The following is an 18,717-nucleotide window of genomic DNA, read 5'->3' on the forward strand; positions in this document are numbered from 1 at the left end:
GCGATTTCTGAGGCTGGTGACTCGGATAAACTTATCATCAGAAGCAGAGGTGACTCTTGGTCTTCCTTTCCTGGAGTGGTCCTCGTGTGAGCCAGTTTCTTTGTAGCGCTTGATGGTTTTTGCAACTGCACTTGGGGACACTTTCAAAGTTTGCCCAATTTTTCGCACTGACTGACCTTCATTTCTTAAAGTAATTATGGCCACTCATTTTTCTTTACTTAGCTGCCTTTTTCTTGCCATAATACAAATTCTAACAGTCTATTTAGTAGGACTATCAGCTGTGTATCCACCAGAGTTCTGCACAACACAACTGATGGTCCCAACCCCATTTATAAGGCAAGAAATCCCACTTATTAAACCTGACAGGGCACACCTGTGAAGTGAAAACCATTTCCGGTGACTACCTCTTGAAGCTCATCAAGAGAATGCCAAGAAGGTGCAAAGCAGTCATCAAAGCAAAAGGTGGCTACTTTGAAGAACCTAGAATATAAGAGATATTTTCAGTTGTTTCACACTTTTTTGTTAAGTATATAATTCCACATGTGTTAATTCATAGTTTTGATGCCTTCAGTGTGAATGTACAATTTTCATAGTAATGAAAATTCAGAAAAATCTTTAAATGAGAAGGTGTGTCCAAACTTTTGGTCTGTACTGTAGGTCCAGCGTCCCCCGCTCCTCCCTCTGGCTTCTGGCAGCGCCTGCCTCTGGGCCGGAGCAGTACTCACCCAGAAATCCTCGTCCGGGCAAATGGTGACCTGCGGCTTTTTTTTCAAGCTCTTTTCTCCCTTCGAGCGCAATTAATTTATTGGAGATCGGAAACTGCTTGCCATCAAATTAGCGCTGGAGGAGTGCCGCTTCTTACTAGAGGGGGCTCTGCATTCGGTGGTCATCTACACGGACTATAAGAATCTCGCCTACTTGCAGTCTGCTCAAAGACTAAATCCTCGTCAGGCCAGCTGGTCTCTGTTCTTTGCTCGTTTCAACTTCACTCTCTATTACCGCCCGGCAGACAAGAATATTAAGGCTGACGCACTCTCCCGCTCATTCCTGTCTACCGATCAAGAGGAGGAGCCTCTATACATCATTGACCCTTCCAGAATAATGACTGTTGCTCCGTTTGACCTGTCTCTTCTTCCTCCTGGTAAAACCTTTGTGGCGGCTCCGGATAGGAGGATGCGCTTCCATGATTTGCATAGGGGCCGGGGGATGCGCTATGTAGCTCTTATTACTATTGGCCATGGCGTGACGATATGAGGAGCCTGACACATGATAGAGGCATGCCCATAATGGCAGTTAGTCGCACAGAACAACGAGAAGGACCCACCCAATGTGGGCATAGAAGGTACAAAAGGGCGCGAAGAGCTGTCCAGCCTTCCAGAGGTTATGCCTACCGGAGAAATTGTCCTGATTGGAAGTGCCAGTCCACAGTGGGGTGTGGTCGCTTCAGTAAAGTAAAGTGTAAGGAGTGACTCAGGAAGACATGCAGAGGAGATAGAGAAATTAGATGGTTGTAGCGTCGGCGTCTCTGCCTCCTGCCCGGCAGAGACGCCGGTCCACTCACCGCCGCAGCCCCGGTCCAGCGTCCCCCGCTCCTCCCTCTGGCTTCTGGCAGCGTCCGCCTCTGGGCCGGAGCAGTACTCACCCAGAAATCCTTGTCCGGGCGAATGGTAACCTGGGGCTTCTTTTTCAAGCTCTTTTCTCCCTTCGAGCGCAATTACTCTATTGGAGATCGGAAACTGCTTGCCATCAAATTAGCGTTGGAGGAGTGCCGCTTCTTACTAGAGGGGGCTCTGCATTAGTTGGTCATCTACACAGACTATAAGAATCTCGCCTACTTGCAGTCTGCTCAAAGACTAAATCCTCGTCAGGCCAGATGGTCTCTGTTCTTTTCTCGTTTCAACTTCACTCACCATTACCGCCCGGCAGACAAGAATATTAAGGCTGACGCACTCTCCCGCTCATTCCTGTCTACCGATCAAGAGGAGGAGCCTCTACACATCATTGACCCTTCCAGAATACTGACTGTTGCTTCTTTTGACCTGTCTCTTCTTCCTCCTGGTAAAACCTTTGTGGTGGCTCCGGATAGGAGGAGGGTCTTACTCTGAGGTCATTCATCCAAACTGGCTGGACATGCCGGTCAGAGAAAGATGCTTTTGCTTATTTCCCGACATTATTGGTGGCTGACTCTGGGCAAGGAAGTTGCGGATTTTGTCGCGGCTTGCTCTTCCTGTGCCCGTAACAAGACACCTAGGCAACTTCCGACTGGTCAACTTCTCCCTCTACCCATGCCTTCTGCTCCATGGCAACACATCGCTATGGATTTCATCACGGATCTTCCTGTATTGGCCGGTTGCACTGTCATATGGGTGGTCGCTGACCGCTTCTCCAAGATGGCTCACTTCATTCCCCTGCCAGGTCTTCCTTCTGCGCCTGTGCTGGCTAAAGACTTCATCCGTCACATCTTCCGTCTCCACGGCCTACCTCTTCATATTGTGTCGGATAGAGGAGTTCAGTTTACTTCACGCTTCTGGAGAGCCAAGTGCAAGCTGCTGGATGTCACGTTGGATTTCTCTTTGGCCTATCATCCTCAGTCCAATGGGCAGGTAGAATGTATTAATCAGATCCTCACTAGTTTCCTTCGGCACTTTGTCAACGCTCACCATAGCGACTGGGTAGAACTTCTGCCTTGGGCCAAATTTTCTTACAACAACCATGTGAGTGAGTCCTCTGCCAAGTCTCCGTTCTTTGTGGTGTACGGTCAGCATCCCAATATTCCGTTTCCTGTTTCTACTTTTGTGGACAATCCTGCTGCGGAGTCTCTCGTCAGAGACTTTTCAGTGATTTGGGAGGACACTAAATCTATGCTGCTACAGTCCTCAGGGCGAATGAAGAAGCATGCTGATAAGAGACTTCTGAATCTGTCTCTATTCCGTCCGAGAGACAAGGTCTGGCTTTCCTCCAAATATGTCCATCTCAAGATACCATCATACGAGTTGGGTCCGCGGTTTATCAGTCCTTTCAAGATTCTGAGTCAAATAAATCCAGTGGTGTACAAGTTGAAACTCCCTGCTTCCTTATGGATCCCCAATTCCATTCATGTGTCTCTCCTCAAACCTATCGTCCTCAATCTTTTCTCTGACGATCCAGGTACCACCTTCAGCTCCAGTCTCCGCTGAGGACGTCTTTGAGGTAGAGAACATTTTGGCCATCAAGAGGGTAAGAGGAAAGACTTTCTTTCTTGTGGATTGGAAGTGGTTTGGTCCTGAGGAGAGGTCATGGGAGCCAGGGAGAACATACATGCTCCTCTTCTTCTAGAAAAGTTTCTTGCGAGCTTGAAGAAGAGGGGGCATAAAGGGGGGGGCACTGTATGATCGGCATCTCTGCCTTCTGCCCGGCAGAAATGCCAATCCACTCACTGCTGCGGCCCCGGTCTGGCGTACCCCGCTCCTCCCTCTGGCTTCACCGCAGCGTCGGCCCGGGGTGCGCGCACCGTGCTCAGATCCCCGGGCACTGTATGCGCTCCCTCCCTCTAAAAAGTCACTGGCCAATGGCCGGAGGACTGCCCCTATTTAAGGTTCCTCCTCCAAAATGGAGGTGCCTGTGCAAAGTTGTTGTTTGTGTTCTAAACACTCTCTCCAGCCCTCAGCTACCAGTGCTGCCTGCATGTCTATCAGCCGTGCCCGCCAGCCTGTCTATCAGCCGTGTCCACCTCTCAGTCTGCCAGCCAAGCCTGCCTGTCTACCTGCGTTGCCTGCCTACCAGCCGTGCTCATCTGTCTTGCCTGTCGGCTTCGGCCATCAGTCCCGTGGGAGTCGCCTGCTCTCAAACGAGGTCGTGGCATGGCTTCTTGGAGGAGGAATGCACTAAGCACACAGTATATGTGAACTCTCGCTCCTTTCAGCGGGGCCCTGTTCCCTCCTACACACAGAGCTTGCATCCCAGAGAGTGGGTGAAATTCCTAAAAGAAGACGGTCCACAAGGGTGGTGCAAGGTAACTGTCTCCAGAGTGAAGATGGGGCCAGGGTCCGAAGTACCATCCGCAGCAGTGCAGCCATGAGTAGAGGTACCCGGCCGTGGGAGCCGTGGGTGGAGAACATATGGGATTGCCAGGTGCAGTAGCCAACCCAGCTGCTGTTTATGTGGCCTAATGTGCACACTTGGCTGTATATGTATAGAAAGCTGGATTAAGAATGACACCTGGGTCTAAATGCTGTCTGAAGAAGACCAGTAAACTGTGAGAAGAGGATGGAGTTGTAACCTGAAACAGGCCATGTTGTGCTTATTGCACCTAATAATTGGGACAGTTAGAGGTTCCTGAAGGACACAGTGCAGCGGGTCTAGGACCCACATGTATCCCCCACGTTGTTGGCCACAGATGGCCGAAGTGTGTTCCCGTCCCCCAGTTTTCTTGCGTTCGTTGCGCATTCCCCTGCTGGATTAAGAGACATTGCAGCCGCTCGAGGTTCCTACACCCTCAGTCTAATCCAAGATGGACGCTGTCCCTAAGGGACTGTGTGCCTATCTCGTGGACAGAAGTGGCGTAAAAGGACTCTGTCCCCATTCTATGGACAGATGGGGGACAATGGACTATGCCCTTGATGAAAAGGGCTACCCTGAAAGGGAAGTACTATGCTGTGTTGTGTTGGTTTGAGGGCCCTTGTTCAGAGGGGCCAAATTAACTCGAAGGGCTGGTGCCGGGTTAGGAGAAAGATAAAAATTACTCAAATGGTCGTGGTTCCTGGGTCCTAACCAAGTAGGACCGGGTCTTTATCGCTCTTGGGAAAAGATAAGGACTTCAACTGGTTTAATATTAGTGTGCAGGAAAGTGTATTAGTGTCTTCTAGGTTTCAGATAGCTGAGGACAGCCATCGTTAAAGAAGTCTTGGTATTGTGTTCTGTCCGACAGTATGGAGAGTTACAGCTAATGGTTGGTGGGACTAGCACAGAGTGGGAGGAGTTAAAGTGAAGGGACCAAGACAGTTTCCTGTAAGGACGTCAGTGTGTCTGAAGTAGACCTAAGGTTTGGACAGTAAGCAATGCCACATGACGTGGATGTCTCTGAAGTAAGGAGAGACCGAGATGGTGGTTAGAGTGAACCGGAGTGAAGAGAAAAAGAAAACCGACAGGAGGACAGAGTGATCAAATGGAGCAGAGTTCATAACTCAGATAGGTAACGGGCCAAGATGGGACAGGGTACGTGAGATGAAGAGAGCGTCCCGGGCGGGAGTTACAAGGCGTAAGTGACAGAGAAATTAAGTACCGGCCATATTGGCAACATAGTTACCTTGAGGGGAAAGAAGACATGGAACTGCGAGTTTAGAATAAAACTCTTGCAATCTGGACTGGGCTGGGTTGTGGTGAAGTAGAGTGAAACTGTGGAGCGACCAAATGAGTAAACTGGTTGTGAAGGTGCTCCATATGGTGAAGGAAACGTTCATAAAGTTGTGTACCTGCTACCTACTGTACATAATTCCCACAAAGTTATAATTAAGTGGAATGTTTAATTTGATTTCGACTGGTGGTCTCCCTCATTGAAGTCTTCCACATCTGGTCATGGCCAATCCAAAGTCATCAGTAACTTGTGGCCTGTAAGTTCCCCCATAGCACAAATCCACACACCCAGCCATGACCCCCACCTTCATGTAACGTTCCGGGGCATAAGAGACAAGTACCTTTCCCACGGATACCGACCCGCGCCATGTTACATTGGCACTTTATTATATTGGTACTCATGGATCCCATGGATCAGTGTATCAGAATTTACTTGAATATGCACTTTATTGTACCAAGATTAACATATTCTATGCTTTGATCCATGTTGATGATTTATCTTGCATATGTGTCATACCTATGTGTATTCCTATGTGTATTGCATAATTGCATCACATATCAGCAATGATGCAATAGGCATCTACTATATACTACAATAATGATTCACATATGCAAACCATCTAGACAGCAGCCCCTTTTCCGCATTTTTTACTTCTATTAACTTCTATGTTTTATGCGCCTCCTTTCTGCTATGTTGCAGACTCACTGCAAATATCTTGATCAATTTGTTTTCTGATAAAATAATATTTTATTGCATTTTGTGACTGTAATCTCATTTTTTTCCTTACTTGTTTGTACTGCCATATTTCTACTGAGGGTAGAGGTATGTACACGTACTTCAAATATTGGGAATTACATATTCATTAATGCCAACTCGATATACAATTGTATTGTGAGTACATATATATTGTGGTAATGCGACTTACTCAGCTGCTCTCAGAGGTAGACACAGGAACACTTGGGTTAAAGTCCGTGGATGGTTTATTACTTCATTATCCAGAAAACATAATCGTGCCCTTTTTGGCATAAGTGAAAAATCAACAGCACCTAGAAAGTCCTTTCCACTGTGGCTCTGGCCTTGTGGAAAGAACACACTTCAGCTTACACTTGAGCACCTGACACTCAACAGAGAAAAAAACTCAGTAGCTGGACATTTAACTTCCCCAACCACACCCTTGAGGTGGAGATATGGTGAGTGGCCATCCCGCCCATCTCTTACAACCACTCACAAAAAACCCAACCCAAGGCTCATTAACCCCTCAGCACATACCATGCTGTCGAGAACATGCTGGAGAGAAACGTCTGTGTTTCACATCACAGAAAATAGCAATCTTCGTGATGCATATCTCCCCTCACATTTCCAGTGACCCTGTCACATATCCCCCCTCTGCCCAAAGCCAGGGGTTTTGGCACCTTCAGACACCAAACAGGGAATTCTGGAGAAGGCATCAGCATTAGGGCTCATACTCACTTGGAGAAAAACGGACATGTACAATCCGATAAAAAATCGGATTGCACTCAGACCAATGTTATTCAATGGGTTACATCTCATCTGCGATTTTTTTCAGCTGAAATCGGACCGAGAAAAAAATTGCTGCATGCTGCGATTTGCAGCGTATCTTGGACGAGACTTGCCAATGCAAGTCAATGGGTGCTAGAAAAAAAACTAACGGTATATGGACCATCCATATGCCATATGATTTTTACGGATACATTACCATTCTATAGCATAGAACACTGTAAATTATCCTGTAAATGATTGTAGAATAATAGTTGCAGAGAAAAAAAGTGTATTGCATACGGATGCTAAGGGTGAAAAATTGCATTGTCCTCTCATGAAAATCGCATGACACTTGCATGACACGGGTCCTTTTTTTCAGTCCAGAATACGAAACGTTTTTTTTCTCACATATGGCTATGAGCCATTACAGTGTAACTTCCCTGGTCTATGCTCTATGTGGAAACTAAAGTCCTGAAAGACTAAGAACCACCTAGTCAAGCAAGCATTTTTACCCTTCTTTTCCCTTAACCATCTCAGAGGGGCATGGTCTGACACTAGATTAAACGTACGACCTAGTAGGTAATACTTCAGCGTATCCACGGTCCATTTCATGCCTAAGCACTCTTTCTCAACAATGGCATAGTTTTTCTTGCAGGAAGAGAGCTTCCAGCTCAGATACAGGATGGGATGTTCTTCACTATTTATCTCTCTCTCAAGCCAACTTCTGAAGCATCTGTCTGGACCACAAATTCTTTGCTAAAATCAGGTGCAACCAGGACCGTCTGCTTACATAATCTGGAGGACGTTACATAGCTCCGTTATCATCTTGCTCATGAAGGGGGCTCCCTGGTCCATCGAGATCTCATTTGGCAGGCTCCTCCTGGAAAAAATATGGACAAGTTCCTGGGCGATACTTTTGGCCGAAGAGTTCCTTAGTGGTACCGCTTCTGGATACTGGGTTGCTTAATCCATGACCACTAGGATGTATTGATGCCCCCGTGCCGAGTTAACTAAGGGACCTACTAGGTCTATGGCAATTCTCTCAAATGGGACCTCTATCACAGGTAACAGGACTAGAGGACTGTGGAAGTGAGAAGAGAGAGCGGTTATCTGCAAGTGGGGCAGGACCTACAATAATTTAGGATCTCCCGGTAACATCCGGGCCAATAGAACCTCTGCATTATCCTTTCCTAAGTTTTCGCTACACCCAAATGTCGTCCTCAAAACATGCGAATGGGCAATGTCTAAAACTCTCCGCTGATAGCGTCCTGGAACCAACAACTGCTCCACCATCTCACCTCTTTTCAGTTTGGTTACCCGATACAATAACTCCCCATTAACTGCAAAGTGTGGTGGCTGGTGTCTGCCCCCAGCTCTTGAGCAACACCGTAACATTGTTAAACGCCCCCTTTAAGGTAAGGTCTCTAACTTGAGCAGTCCCAGAAGTTCTATCTAGACATTTCCAATTCAGGGAGGTTGGTCTTCTCAGTCACCGTCTTGTCCTCCTCACCAACTAGGACACACAGGGGAAATGCCTCCATCTTTGTTTTTGATGGAGTTTCTTCTCGAGGGATCTGGCTTTTGTCCGAGACATTCAGTACGACCAACCTTTTGCCAAAAATCCCAAAACAAGGAAAAATTTCGCCCCAATATGACTGAATGTATCAAGGCCTTGACTACCCCGACCTCATGGGATTGGGCACCGCAATCTGTTCCCACGATTACTCTGGACACAGGGTAGTCCTTGGCATCTCCGTGTATACAGCAAATACCCACAGATTTGGCAGGGATCAACTGGTGGGAAAGTGTAATCAGGGTCACCAGACTTCCCAAGTCCAAGTACCATTACCCCATTAATTGACATGACACACGGCTGCAGCCCTTTGCCGGTTGACAGTCCACACTACAGGCCGGTTAGGTGTAAAAGGAACAATGCCGGCTTAGGCTGCAGTCCATAGGTTCAGGGGACATATGACACAGGGCGGCTATGTGTCCAGGACTGACATCACCCACAGACCACATCTTTAACAACAGCCTTTGGGGGACTCACAGCAGGATTGGGATGCGCCCTGCTTGTGGCTCTAGACCCCCTCCGTGGGGAGCTGCCCCCCTTTGAGTATTCCAGTACGGGGTAGTGGCGATGTCCAGTTTCCACGAGGGATTTCTAGACAACCTGGTACCTCTCTACTAGGCCAATCAGGTTGTCCGCGTTCCGTGGGTCACCCTGGGCAACCCAGGTCTGTACTGGCCTGGGAAGGGAGTGGATGAATCTGTCCATCACCACACACTTGACCATTTGGGCAGGAGTAGAAGACTCTGGCTGCAACCACTTTTGGACTAGATGTAACAAGTCAAACATCTGAGAGCGAGGGGGTTTGACGCCAGAATACGCCCAGTGGTGGACCCGTTGAGCTCTATCAGACATAGTCACTCCTGAGCATGCCAATATCTCTGTCTTTAAGTTGGAATACTCCTGTGCATCCTGTAGGGCCAGGTCATTGGGGTTCATGCGTTAAATAGGGGGCCAGAACCTCTGCCCAATGCTCCGGCGGCAGCTTCTCCCGCTCTGCTACCCTTTTGAAGACAGTCAAAAATGCCTCAACATCATCACTTGGGGTCATCTCTTACATAGCTCGTCTTACCGCCTACCGGTGGACCTCCACTGCCAGGAGTTGCATCTGCAGGTGCTGTTGGATCTGCTGCATCAGGAGTTTATTTGTCTCTTACTGTACCTGCTGCTGCTGCTGGCTTAGGATCAGGTGCTTGATCAGCTCCTCAATTTTGTCTGACCGCTGTTCCATTCCTATAGCCGCCTTTACCCATGACATGCAGCAGTCACACTTGCTTCCTGGGGATGTTGCCCACACCTCTAGCACCAGCTGTGGTAATACGACTCACTCAGCTTCTCTCAGAGGTAGACACAGGAACACTTGGGTTAAAGTCCATGACTGGTTTATTACTTCATAAGCCAGAAAACAAAATACTAACACAAAACGGCCCTTTTTGGCATAAGTGAAAAATCAACAGCACCTAGAAAGTCCTTTCCATTGTGGCTCTGGCCTTGTGGAAAACAACATACTTCAGCTCACACTTGAGTACCCGACTGGAGACTTCCTTGTCTCCAAACACACAACAGACAAAAAAAAACACTCAGTAGCTGGACATTTAACTTCCCCAACCACACTCTTGAGTTGGAGATATGGTGAGAGGCCATTGTGTAAACAATGTTTGACACCTTGGTATGGCATGGGACATCAAGTTTCAAACGCAGTATAGAATAGATCACTACATGCTATTCTTCAAATTTGAAAAAACCCCATGGGCAGTTCCAGGAAGAGCCCTTCATGAGGGAACTTCACACCAGTCATACTTCCTGGTGTCGTTTGGTATAGTGTACAGTAATAATACATGGCACCAGTCCTCTCTAGTCTAAATCAATAGAAAGAATAGGCATATTTGATTAAAATTCTGTTTCTGCATTAAGGACAGTGTTAAGAACTAGTGCCCCAGTTCATCAAAGTGTTTTTGACAGATTTCTGGCATGAAACACTTTAAAAAGTCACAAAGAAAAAGAAAAGCAGTTAGATAGTGTAATTACGAAAGGATAGCGGATTTTTTAATTAAAGTATACTAGAAAATAGTTTTGATTATGGCATTAAAAAGATAGGGATTTAGGATGAAACTTAATTAGTATTTTGGACCATCCCCATTAACCCCTTCCCGACATGCGCCGTATATATACGGCGCCGCGGGAGTTGAGTTCCGATCGCGCGGTCTCACGCTGAACACTGCCGCAATTGAGTGCAGGTATCAGCTCTATGAGAGAGCTGACACCCCGCAGCAATGCCCACGATCGCAGGCGTTTAACCCCTGTGATGCCGCTGTCAATAGTGACAGCAACATCGCAGGGCACCGCAAAGGGAGTGACCTCCCTGTCTTCTTCCATCTGCACAATGATGTGATCGCGTTATGCTGATGGTCTCCATGGTGTCCTTCAGGGTCCTGCAGGAAGGTGGTCACTCAGTGCCTGCCCATTTTTAAAAATCACAAAATAAAGAACAAAAATATATATATATAAATACCTTTATGTGTGTAAAAAAATACACAATAAAAGTACAAAAATTTGGTATAGCCAAGTCCGGAACGACCAAACCTATAAAACTGTCTCACTAGTTAACCACTTTAGTGAACACCGTAAAAAAAAAAAGAGGAAAAAACTATGTTTTATGATTATACTGCCAAACAAAAAGTGGAATAAAATGCGATCAGAAATATGAATGTAAATAAAAATGGTACCGTTGAAAACGTCATCTTGTTCCGTAAAAAACAAGCCACCATACAGCTCCATCAGCCGAAAACTAAAAAAGTTATAGTTCTCAGAATAAAACGATGCAAAAATAATTATTTTTTTCTATAAAATAGTTTTTATTGTGTAAGGCGCCAAAACATAAAAAACAATATAAATGTGGTGTCGCTGTAATCGTACTGACCCGAAGAATAAAGCTGTCTTATCACTGTTACCACACGCAGAACTCGCTAAAAAAATCCGCAAAAAACAATTCCTGAATTGCTGGTTTTTATTCATTCTGCCTCCCAAAAAACAAAATAAAAACTTGTTTTTACACTAAAAAGCGTGTTTTAGTGTGTAACAGCTGTCAATCATAAAAATCTGGTATCGCTGTAATTGCACCAACCCAAAGAATAAAGTTGCCTAATCACTTATACCACATGAGGACCGGCGTAAAAAATACAATGAAGGAAATAATTATTTGATCCCTTGCTGTTTTTGTAAGTTTGCCCAGAACTCATAATGGTTTGTAGAGGATCAAATGCTTATTTCTCACTGCAAAATGCAAATAAATGTATCTAATTTATACAATGTGATTTTCTTGATTTTTTGGGATATTCTATCTCTCAATGTTAAACTTAACCTACCCTTAAAATTATAGACTGTTCATGTCTTTGTCAGTGGGCAAACTTACAAAAACAGGAAGGGATCAAATAATTATTTCCTTCACTGCATATAAAACTAATTCTTCACCTTCTGTTGATTAATTTATTCTGCCTCCCAAAGATTGCAGTAAGACTAAGCTCACATTTATCATGCGCTCTTCGCTGAGCGCTTACACCGGGGTTTCCGTGTAAATCTCTGAAATACGTGATTCAGATGGAAACCCCGGTGGAAGATTCCCTATAATGAGGCAGATGGAGCCACTGTGGATGCCGTCTGACCTATGATCCAGCGGTGTCCTTCTTTTTATTACGTGTGCATAAAAGTGTCATTGACCACAGTTTTGTGCACTTCTGAAAAGAAGGACGACGCTGAACAGAGGCCAGATAGAGTCCAGAGTAACTCTGCTGCCTCATTATAGTGAATGGATCTTCGGGGATTTTAGCTGAATCACGTCACGGGAAGATCTAGATGGAAACCCCAATATAAGGGCTCAGCGTAAAGCGCAGGATAAATGTGATCCCAAATGTTATGTAAAATGTTCCAAATAAAAGCTTCAACTCCATTCACAAAAAAAGCAAGTCCCCACTCAGGTCCATCATCAAGGAAATATAGGGGTCTTCCATGTTACTGGTAGCACAAAGGCTCTGGAAAAATGAAATGGCACCTCGTGCTCTAAAAGAAATCCAGTGAATTTTGTGCTCCCAAATCCAAATGTTCCCCTCCCTTTTGAGCTCCACAGTGTGCCTAAACCGCAGTTAGCATCCACATGTTTGGCATTCCTGTAGCAATGAGAGCCTGAATAATTTGTCTCTAGAAGCACGAGGCATAACGTAGTGGTCACTACAACGTATTGGTCACTACAACAGCAGTTTGCAATTTTCACTTAGCAACATCCACTGCTGCTTGTTTCTGGAAAACACCCATGGAGTGAAAATTGTCAGTACACCTGTAGATAAATTCACAAAGGGGTATAATTTCCAAAATGGGGTCACTTGAGGGGGATTCTGCTCTTCTAGCATGTAGGGGCTCTGTATAGTCTAGGAAAATCTGCACTCCAGAAGGTAAAAATCGCTCCGCCCCTCCCGAGTCTCGCCGTATGGCTAAGCAGTACTGCACAGCCACATATGGGGTATTTCTAAATTCAGCAGAAATTGCGGGACAAATTTTGGTGTCATATTTACCCATTTCCCAGTGTGAAAATGTAAAATCTGGGCCTAAAACCAAATTTTGGTGGTAAAAATGTATCTTTACTGCCCAATGGTATAAAATTCTGTGACACATCTGTGGTGTCAATATGATTCCCTAGAAGAATTCATTGAGAAGTGTAGTTTGTAAATTGGGGTCACTTATGGGGGGGTTTGACTGATCTGGCACCTCAGGGGCTCTACCAATGTGACATGGCACCCTCAAATCAGTCCAGCAGTATCTGCGTACTCATGAGAAATTGCACAACAAATTTTGGGGTCCATTTTCTCCTGTTACCATTGTGAAAATGCAAAATTTGGGGCTAAAATATATTCTTGAGGGAAAAATGTGTTTTTTTTTTAAATTTTCACAGCTCAACGTTATAAACTTCTGTGAAGCACCTGGGGTTTCAAGGTGCTCACCACACATCTAAATAAGGGAGGGATCTAATTTTCAAACTGGTGTCATTGTGGGGGGTTTCCACTGTTTAGGCACATCAGAGGCTCTCCAAATGCGACATGGCCTCCGTTAATTGTGCCAGTAAATTTTACATTTAAAAAGCCAAATGGCGCTCCTTCCCTTCCAAGTCCTGCCATGCGCCCATACAGTGGTTTTCCCCCACTTATTGTGTATTAGTGTGTAGATACAAGTTTATGGAAGCGAGGCCATGCCCACTGGCTGGGAATATTTACAACTCATACATACCCTCTGGTCCAGGATCAGAAACCGGCGAATCCCAGGAGGATTCCTAAGTCTGCAGTCACACAGAGGGCTCAGGAGTGGTCGGGTTTCAACCTACCTTACTTTGGCCTTGTCTCTGAGCACTGAACACCTTGTACTTCTGGGCATTCCAGGGTGCAGTTCTGGAATATGACAGCGCTGAAGGATAATGGTTTTCTGGTCACTTCATGTTTAATTCGTGAATAACTACAGTTAGTAGGCATTTAATATCCGTCTTTTTTTTGCGACCCTGTTGACTATTTGCACTAAAACTTTTGATGGTTCTGTGATCACACCCCAAAATCTTAGCAATTTCAAGAATGCTGCATCAATCTATTTATTACTTATTTACATAGAATACAATACATACAATAGCCAGTTTTCTATTTTCCCTTTTTACATATTGATTCATTTATTTCTTATTTAACCATTTGCCATTTTTAAAACAAAAAAATCCACACCACAAAATATTCTGATAACACCCCTTGATGTACACTTCATCGAAAGCCTAAACTGACATTTCATGAATGGCGTAATTATAATTTTCTTTATGAGTTCATACTTTAAGGGAATCTGTCACCCCCTGGGAGATATCAGACCTCTCCTATGGGCATACAGGTTATAGAAAAGTAAATCAATATATACCTGTATGGCCCATAGTAGAGGTCTGATTGCAGAGAAAAGTGTTTTTATCACCTCTGCTTTGCACAGGGGACTGCTTATTATTTATTAACTGTTTATTATTCCCCGAAATCCACGCCTATGTGATTAATTACCATATCCCCCACCCCTGCACGTCACAGGGCCCTGTGACATGCACTGGTGTTACACATTTCCCGGGCATGCACTAAGTACCGGTGTTTATTTACAATGATGGTCCAGCCATCTTGAGGGAATGGGGATAGATAAAGGCTGCATGAGCTAGTCACCAGCCAATATTTGTAGTGCTTTTGGGTGTGATGAAGTTTGATGGAGAATTAAGTTTGGAGAAATAGTCCATTGGCTATATATAAAGGGACTTTGATTAGGGAAGTGATAGGCCACCTTAAACAGATGTGTTTTTAGGGGGATGCCGCACTGTGTAGAGCTTTGTGGTTGAGAACAAGCAATTTAAATTGGATCCTACAATGTATGGGCAGCCAATGCAATGACTGGCACAGAGCGGAAGCGTCCGAGTACCAATTAGCCAGATAGATGACCCTGGCTGCTGCATTAAGGATGGACTGGAGAGCAGAAAGTCGAGTGAGGGGGAGGCCAATTAATAGAGAGTTACAGTAGTCATGGCGGGAGTGGATGAGGGCGACAGTGAGGCTCTTTGCTGTTTCCATGGTGAGAAAGGGGCGGATTCTAGAGATGTTCTTCTCTAGAAGACAAGAGCGGGCAAGAGATTGTATATGGGAGGTGAAGGAAAGATTTGTGTCAAACATAACACCCAGACAGCGAGCCTGCTGGCTCGGCGTTATTGTAGTGCCACACACGGAGAGGGAGATGTCACATATAGGGAAGTAAGAAGATGGCGGGAACAGAAGTTCAATTTTGGAAAGGCTGAGTTTCAGATAGAAAGCGGACATGATGTTAGAAACTGCGGACAGACAGTCACTAGTGTAGTACAGCGGGGGTTAGGTCAGGAGATGAAGTGTATAGTTGTGTGTCATCAGCATAAAGATGGTACTGAGAGTTAAATTTGCTGATGGTCTATCTAATTGGGGCTGTGTAGAGAGAGAAGATAAGAGGGCCAAGGACTGAACCCTGAGGGACCCCAATAGCGAGAGGAAGAGGAGAAGAAGCGAACGATACACTGAATGAGCGGTCAGAAAGATAGGAGGAGAAACAGGAGAGAGCAGTGTCCTTTATGCCGATTGAGTGGAGCATAGAGAGTAGGAGATGGTGGTCAACAGTGTCGAAAGCTGCAGAGAGGTCAAGAAGAATGAGCAGAAAGTAGTCACCGTTACGTTTTGCTGTCAAAAGGTCATTGGTCACTTTGATGAATGCAGTTTCTGTAGAATGTAGGGGGCGGAAGCCAGACTGTGATGGATCTAGAAGGGAGTGAATGGAGAGGTAACAGGTAAGGTGGGTGTAGATCAGGAGCTCCAAGAGTTTAGAAATGAAGGGGAGATTGGAGACTGGTGTGTAGTTGTTTGTGCAGGAAGGGTCAAGGTGTTTTTTTTTTAATAACGGCGTAATGATGGAGTGTTTGAAAGAGGAGGGGAAGATACCAGAAGAGAGGGAGAGATTGAAGATTTTAGTTAGGTGAGTAGTGAGACTGGAGGAGGTGTGAGGGAATGGGGTCAGTAGTGCATGTAGTAGGACGAGAAGAATAGAGGAGCCAGGAGACTTGTTCTTCTGAGACTGGGTCAAATGTGGAGAGTGAGCCAGAGGAGATGTGGGGAGGGATGGGAATCACGGCACTTGGTGGCTGGATGCCGATTACCTGACGTATAGTTTCTATTTTCTCTGTAAGGTAAGAGGCCAGATCTTCAGCACAAATGTCTGTGATAGGGGCCTGCACATTTAGGACTTAGGAGGGAGTGAAAGATGTCGAAGAGTTTTTTTGGGTTGTTGGATAGTGAGGGGATCAGGGTGGTGAAGTAGGACTGTTTGGCGAGGTGAAGGGCAGAGTTATAGGTTTTTAACATAAATTTATGGTGGATAACAACCGAGATCTGGCCCCACTCAAAGTCGTTTTGGAGGTATCTTTGGGGAGGGATGCCTGCTGTGGGACGCTTTGACCTACGTAAGCCAGTAGGGTCCAAGGACTCTATAGGGCCCTCAGCTTCTCTCTCCCTAGTTGTGGCTCTAGTTTGGGTGCCAGAGCTGTACTGTCTGTTAAGCTCGGTGTGAACGGTCCAGTCCACTGTTCATCATCATCGTAATCTTCTACTAGGGATCTGTTGTTTCTGCTGGACTCAGGCTGAGGTTCTCTCAGGGGTGCGCGATGGAACGAGATGGGCGAAGTATGTTCCGATGTAGTCGGCGCACCAGACCGGATCCGTCTCCTCGCTTCACAACTTACACAGGTCCATTCAGACTTACCTGCTTCAACTCCTTGTAGGGTTCCAACTCCCAGTGAAAATCCAACTTTCCTATGGTAGTCTTTACATGGACCAGCACTCTGTTCCCAGGTCTTAACGGTTCAGTTTGGACTGAACCACGATCTCGGGTTAACTGATTTTGTTGCTTGTTTCTTACCAACTGGTGAATAGTTTTCAGTCTGATTCGTTGCTCCTGCACTCACGGAGTCAGGAGTGCAGGGTTTTTCTTTGGTTGGAATACTCAAGTTAAGTTTGGACACTTCTCTTCCCAACTGTCTGAACAGTATGATGTAGGGAGTGTAACCAGTAGTGCTATGCACTTGGTTATTGTAAGCCAAGAGCAGTTCAGGCAAATAATCTGACCACGGCAATTTCTTGTCTCCCTCTAGAGTTCAAAGCATTTTCAGCAGTGTTCAATTAAATCTCTCACAGGCACCATTTCCCTGCGGGTGATACAGTGTTGTTCGGGACCTCCGAATCCAATAGATCTCATAGAGCTTTTCCATGACTTTTTCTTGAAAGCATGCGCCTTGGTCAGATTGAATCATCCACGGACATCCATATACCTGAAGTGTCCACACAGGACCCTAGCCACTGTCTCTGCAGTTTGGTTGCGGGTTGGTACGGCCACCGCAAACTTTGAAAAATTATCCGTCATTACTAAACAGTACTGTAGTCCTCCTGCGGCAGGCCCAACTAGTATATAATCGATTATCAAAATCTCCAGGGGTGCAGCTGACCGGATGACTTGAGTCGGCGCCCTCTGCTCCGGTGTCTTCGCCATCTCACAAGCTCTGCATTGCTACCTGGATAGTACACAAATCATTGAATCCATTTGTAAGTTTTCTCTGGATCGAAATGGGCACTTTTCTCATGGCCCTTCTTAGCCACACTCTGAGGTAAGCTGCTAGGAATCATGACTTGCCACTTTTTCTCTCTCTGACGGTAAATACAGTGTCTGGTACATTACGCCATATTTAATTCCTTACAGCTTCCACTTTGCTTCCAGCCAGGCGGACTCCACCCGAAGACACCACGTGCCCTAGATATTCGATTTCTGTCTGTAGCAAATGACACTTTCGGGGCTTCAACTTCAGACTGTGGGCCTGTAGACGGGTCAGCACTTGTTGTAGTCTTTGTAGATTTTGCTCGAAGGTAGGTGCATGATGGTGATGTCATCCAGATAGATTAAGATGGATTCAAAATTCAGCTCACCCAAACAGTTGATATCGATCACGGATCGGAGGTGTGTCTCCCATCGGAATCTTGTGTTCACTGAGGGTTGTATATCCAAAATCATCCCATAACAGGTCTTCTATCTGCTGAATTTGTTCAGAGGAGAACTGACTGGAGCCTTAGAGCTTCAGACACAGACAAAGTCCACGGTTCCTGTTCCTCAGCAATCAGGGCTAATTGGACTTCGGGGACTGTCTCTCCTCCATACACGTACAAATCAGCAACTTTTTTGCCTGCACAAAGCACGACAGGAGAATCATGTACATGTTCTTTGGCACTGTCCACCACTGTCGCCATAGTACGTGCAATCGTTAGGCCTTGTCCGCTTCCTGTTGGCTTCTGGGGCTCAGTAATCACCTCTATTCCTTTGAGTCTTCGGTGGCTACCCACATGCATCTGTACGATCTGCTCCTGACGAGGCGAGATAATATTTTGACGCCCTGGTGAGACAGTCACAATCACCACCACTTCATCTTCGGGAATACTGTAGCGAATCCCACATACCCAGCTCAGTCTCTGGAATGCCTTCAGTGTAGGCCGATGTTTGGTGACTCTCTGCCAGTATGCCGGGGCCGTCCGATCTCGGGTCTCTTCTGGTGACCTATACGAAGGGATGTTTGTCGGATGTCTCAGTTCTTCCCACACCATCTGTAGGGGTGACAGGTCATACATTGAATGGACTGGCTTTCCCCGCCCCACTTGATGGGGCGATGTGGCGTGAGACCTAATTAACTGATCCACTTGCTGGGTTAGTTCCT

The sequence above is a fragment of the Phyllobates terribilis genome, unplaced genomic scaffold (assembly GCF_046119375.1).
Source record: "Phyllobates terribilis strain yellow unplaced genomic scaffold, ASM4611937v1 Scaffold_1__5_contigs__length_1240528914, whole genome shotgun sequence".
Classification (NCBI taxonomy): Eukaryota; Metazoa; Chordata; class Amphibia; order Anura; family Dendrobatidae; genus Phyllobates; species Phyllobates terribilis.